A 5,429-nucleotide genomic window follows, 5' to 3' on the forward strand; every position below is an offset into this window, starting at 1 on the left:
GCAATGAGATCAAGCAAGACTTTTTCTCAGAGTCCTTCAATGCCAATGAGTGTCAGCTCCATTCCCAACATCTCCCATTATCTGACAATCAAGATCAATGGGGAAAACTTTCTTCTCTGGAAAACTCAACTGCTACCATTACTTCAAGCTTACAAGCTAATGGGACTACAAGAGAATAGGTCTATAACTACTGCAATGTAGCTACAGAGATAAAAAATAAGCATGGGCTATTGCTACTGTCATTTCATCCATAGCTAGAATTCATTTTATCCGTGGCTAAAAGATCTTTATAGCCACGGATAACTAAATCCATGGCTAGAAATCATAGAAACTGAAAATTGAACTTTAGCCATTGTAATTTGTTCGTGGCTAAAAACACTTTTTTCGTGGCTAAAAACTATTCATGGATATACCAACGGCCTTTAGTATCCGTGCTTATATAAATTATAATTGACCATTAGCTACGGTATTTGTCTGTAAGTAAAAGATATTTATAATTGTACCCATGGATTTTAATTATGAATAGTATAAGGATAATTAATAATTCATAGATGAAAATTTTAAAAATAATTAATAATTAATAAATTATTAATATTTAATTATTGATGAATTTAATAATAATTTGTGATTACTAATTAATAATAATTAAAATAATAAATATTTAATTTTGATAGTTTTTCCCTCTTAGCCCATCACATCTGAGATGGTCAATTTTGTAATTTTACCTTCGCAACCGAATAGCCAAACTAGTTAATGGAGTAGGGCTAAAGTGCTAAAATTCAAAAGTTCAGGGTCTTTATCTTTTTGTTTTTAATTATTGAATTTATAAATGTTTTAATTTTCTTCCAAGAAGGAGGGATGAGGGAAGCTGTGCAGAGAGGAGCAAAACCTTCACTCTAGAAAGAAAGACGAGAAGAGAGGGAGAAAGAGCAAGAAAGAGGAGCAATTCGTCCTAGTTTCCCATGCTTTTTATTCAGGAATTTTCAGGTGCCAAACTCTATTGTTCTTCTCATTTGTTACTTCTACATGGATCTTTGACGCAAGATCTCTCGTTAGGAAGTTTTCTGATGAATAGCTATGCAGATTTCTGCGAATTCTAGGTCAAAATAAGTGTCCCCTATTGAAGCATTGGATGTTTCTTTCATTTTCTTTCTTTCTTGTTTGGAATGGTTTTTGCATTCTTTGATGGAGTTCTAAGTTTTCTGTTCGATTTATACTTCATAAGAGTTCTGCTTTGAATGTATAGTAGGTAAAAGTGGGGAAGTTTGTGGTGGTTGTGGGTGCTTGTGGATTTCGAACATCTTTTTCATGAAGTTGGATTTCAGGCAGGAAAGAATTTTTATTTTCAGTTGCGACCTTTTGATCTAGGGTTTGTTTTTCTTCACTGGATGTGGGTGTTGTTGATGTGGTTTTATTCGTTTGGATTTTTTTTTTTGGAAAAATGCAGGTTTTAATTCTAGTAGGTGATTTATTTGTATAATTCCTATTTGATTTATTGGATTGTAGGGCTTCCTTCTTATGAGAAGCTGGAATGAATTTTTAATGACTTTTTTTCCAAAGTTTTTTCCTATGAAAAAGGATAATGTTTTCTTGTTTCTCCTTGATTTAGAAAGTTAACAAAGTTGTAACACTTACTGGTCTTTAATATTGGAAAAAAGGTTTGTCTTCTACAGTGCCACAATTGTATGAGAACTGACATTTTGTGGGTTTTGCAAGAAGTACATATCCTAAATCAAGTCTATCCATTCTTCTAGACTTCTTTTATTCATGGTAGATTGAATTCCTATGCCTCTTTTCAAAAGAAAAGCTTTTTCTCTAGTGGAACCACCCTGGGATTTGGAGCCTCGTGAGATAATTTTCCAAGTTCGCTTCACAAAAGAGATATTTTGTTATTATCAGTGTCCTCTTTGTGTCTTCAGGGGTAATGACATGAGCTTTCATGAAAGTTATTATTTTATGCATTTGAGTTGTTATATTTTCTTTCTTATCCATAAATCTTGTGACAAAGGTTTGATCTTCCAAGTCTTGTTTACCAAGGAGAAATTGAAACCACCATTATTTTGCAACCTAAGATATCAGACCATGCTCTTTATCTGAATCTTTCCTTAACCTAAATCAGAGAATATCTGAAGTGGATGAATCTATATCATAGGAGAGTATGGACATGCAAAGTTACTAGAAAACAAAACTTAACATATGAAGAGGCTTTGGTTTCAGAGTGTCGTGCAACCAAGAAGGTTCAACAGTTTCCTAATGAGTTAATGGCACTTGTGCATCTTATGATCCAATTCAATAAGAACTCATCATTGTGAAGAAGAGACATTTAAATTTGTTCAGCTTGAAACATTCTCTCTCTCTCTCTTTTTTTTTTTAATATTTTGATAATTTTTGTTGGTTCTCATGTTCCATACCTTCAAATTTTGAGCCGTTAATTTCTGATTGGTCCTTAGTTGAGTAACATGAGTTTAACATCATTTAAAGAGATCAGAGATCCTTCTTAATATTTAGGTAAAAGGGCTTTTGGATAAAAGGATTCAGAACCTCTACTCTTCCTGGAAATGACTAAGCCCTATCTTTTAGGAATAGGAAAACCTTCCACCGATGGAAAGATGTTAATGAATTTGAAAATTAATTTTGGCTTTAATATTGAATTAATTTTGATTTGAAAGTTCATTTTAGAAAATCCTTTTGCACAATCATATATTCTAAAGCTAGGTTTTAGAGGAAAAAGCAATAAGGTGATAAATTGCATAAAGTGCATATGATCTTTTTTCCATTTTTATGTTTTGGTTATTGTTGTAACAATCTTTGGAACATATTTTTTTGGATTTTCTTGATGAACTCAGTATGCACTAATATATGATAGATTTTCTAGTTTAATGATTTCTTGAAAATACTCTTCGATGATACATTAATTCAAACTTCAGTTATAATATTTTTATTGATATCAAGAGAAATTTATTGAAAAAAGGCAATATGAAGATTCTCGTGACTAAGGGGGCAACCTTCTAATACTTATTGTTTTACTTTTTTTTCGAAGCCTAATACTTTTTGTTTTACTTGCTTCACTCTTTAAGCTTTGCTTGTATAAAGAGTAGTAGTTTTTTTTGAAGTACATTATTGTTGAAGATATGTATTTTTTTTTTCTTCTATTAAGAGGATTGCTAATGAAGTGCTGAAGGGCAATGACTAAAAGATTACTAATGTCGTTTGGTCATTCCTAGGCTCTTAAGGAAATATTTCAAGGGTTGAAGTTATGCTAGGTGGTTGGAGATCAGCTGGACTTGTTGGGGCTATCAATGAAAAGGTTGAAGAGTTGGGTTCAATTTGGATTTTTGAGAAAAAAGTTGGTTTTGAAATTGGAAAGGATTAATGAGAAGTCTAAGGATCTCAAGGATTTTAGGAAGGCTGCTCTTATAGTAAGAAGATTCAGAAGTCAGACTCAAGTTATTAGCTTCCACTTATTCCTTTAACTAATGCATTAGATTCAAGTAGATTTCCAAACAGTAATCTATTTACTACATGGAAATAGCTCTTGAAATTTCATTACTTCTTAAAATTTATTAAAATGCCATTGTTTCTTATTCCTTTTGTGAAGATTGAAATTATCACCCGTAGCCACTAGGAAATAATAACAATTATTTAATTTCAATATATTAAAAACTACAACATGAAGCAAGAGAGCTCTAGTTGGGTACCTCCTTGGGCAAGAGAGCTCAAAACAAAATGATATACAACTGTCAAATTATTCATAAAAAAATATCAAATCCTAAGCCTCATTTCAAGTTTGATCTCAATCCTTGCACTTTTGATTTGTTTAACATTAGGCTTGGGATGAAGTAGGCAAGTTTATATTGCACAGTTAATTATTAAATTTCCATACATGATTTTATATTTCTCAAAGTGTGATTTTTTACTTATTTTCTATTATTTTCTTATAGGTTGAACATGATAAAGGAGATACTTCATGCGTGCAGAAGGAGACAAATTTGATCAAAATTTACATATCAAGTTTCTTTTTTTATGCTTTTAGTTTCATGTATTCAAGAACCTTGAATTTGTAATAGATTTTAAATACATGGATGTATTAAAGTACCCTTGAGATGTAATTCATTTCTTCATTATATAATCTTTTATTAAAATTGTGTTCAAGTTTCATCTTATATTATGAATGAAATAAGTTGTGCTTGTATTCGATACAGGGAAAAAATGGCTTAAAAAAGTAATGAAAAGAAATTCAAGATCTAATTATCAATCATTGTTAACAATTTTATCTACATGTAGTTAAAAACAATAGCTAGATTCATGGTTTTTTGCTACAAACTGCTTAACTAGTAGCTATAGGCTTTCACTTTTAGCCATGGACAACCTAAATTCATTGCTACGAATTTATACTTTTTAACTACAGTCAAATTAAACCGTAGTTATAGATTCATATTTGTATACGGACATTTCAAAAACCGTAGCTATAGATGCAAATTTTGTAGCTATAGACATCTTACAACCGTGGCCATAGAGTAACATTTAGCTACAGTTTATTTCACAACTGTAGTTATAAAGTCAATTTTGTAGCTACGATAACTTAAAAACCGTAGCTAAAAATTTGCATATAATAGATTTGTTAAGGCTTTAGCCACAGTCATAGTCCGTAGCTATAGGTTAGTTTTAGCTATGGATTCTAGCATTCGTAGCTATATCCTATAGCCACGACAACTGTAGCTACTATTTTTTTACCATAGCTAGTCTATAGCTATAGACCTATAGATACGGATTTTTGAATTTATAGCTACGGTTTTGTCCGTAGCTATAGGTCTATTTTCTTGTAGTGGTTGGCTCATAGCATCTCTAATTGAGGGAGTTCTAGCACAAGTTGTTGGACTCTCTATAGTTGCTGAAGTTTGGAGTGCCCTGGAAAAATCCTTCTCACTTCTCAGTCCAGGGTACTACAACTTAGGCACCAATTTCAGAATCTCAAGAAGGAAAATCTGTTAATTAGTGACTATGTTCAAAAAGCCAAAACGATTGCAGATAATCTTTCTACAGTTTCAAAACCAATAGCAAAAGAAGATCTGGTTTTATACATCCTTTTTGGCTTGGGTAGTGAGTATGAATCTCTTCTTATAGCAATAACAAATTGAACTAATGTAGATCAACTTAGTATTAGTGATATTCTTGGACTTCTCTTGAGTCATGAAGCATGACTTCTACAACACAATTTTTCTGGTGAAAATCCTAATGCACATATTGCAACAAATAATAGTAAAAATTCGACCAATAATTTTCACTCTTCTCAGAATTCATATAGTCAAAATAGAGGAAGTTATAATCATGGCAGAGGTAGGGGGCATGACAGTTAGCCCTCTAGTCATGGACAAGGTCGTGGAAGATGAAACACCATTACCTGTCAACTTTGTAACGAATTGGGTCAT

At 32.0% G+C, this 5,429-nt stretch overlaps 1 long non-coding RNA gene across 1 annotated transcript; it reads left to right on the top strand.

Moving 5' to 3' along the window:
• The first annotated feature begins 825 nt into the window (after positions 1-825).
• On the top strand, positions 826-4,152 carry LOC104589904 (uncharacterized). The gene is made up of 2 exons (XR_734031.2): positions 826-987; positions 3,942-4,152. It is a non-coding gene; the product is annotated as an uncharacterized LOC104589904 (long non-coding RNA).
• Positions 4,153-5,429: the final 1,277 nt, after the last annotated feature.

Source organism: Nelumbo nucifera, chromosome 4 (assembly GCF_055504915.1).
Source record: "Nelumbo nucifera cultivar China Antique chromosome 4, China Antique-T2T, whole genome shotgun sequence".
Classification (NCBI taxonomy): Eukaryota; Viridiplantae; Streptophyta; class Magnoliopsida; order Proteales; family Nelumbonaceae; genus Nelumbo; species Nelumbo nucifera.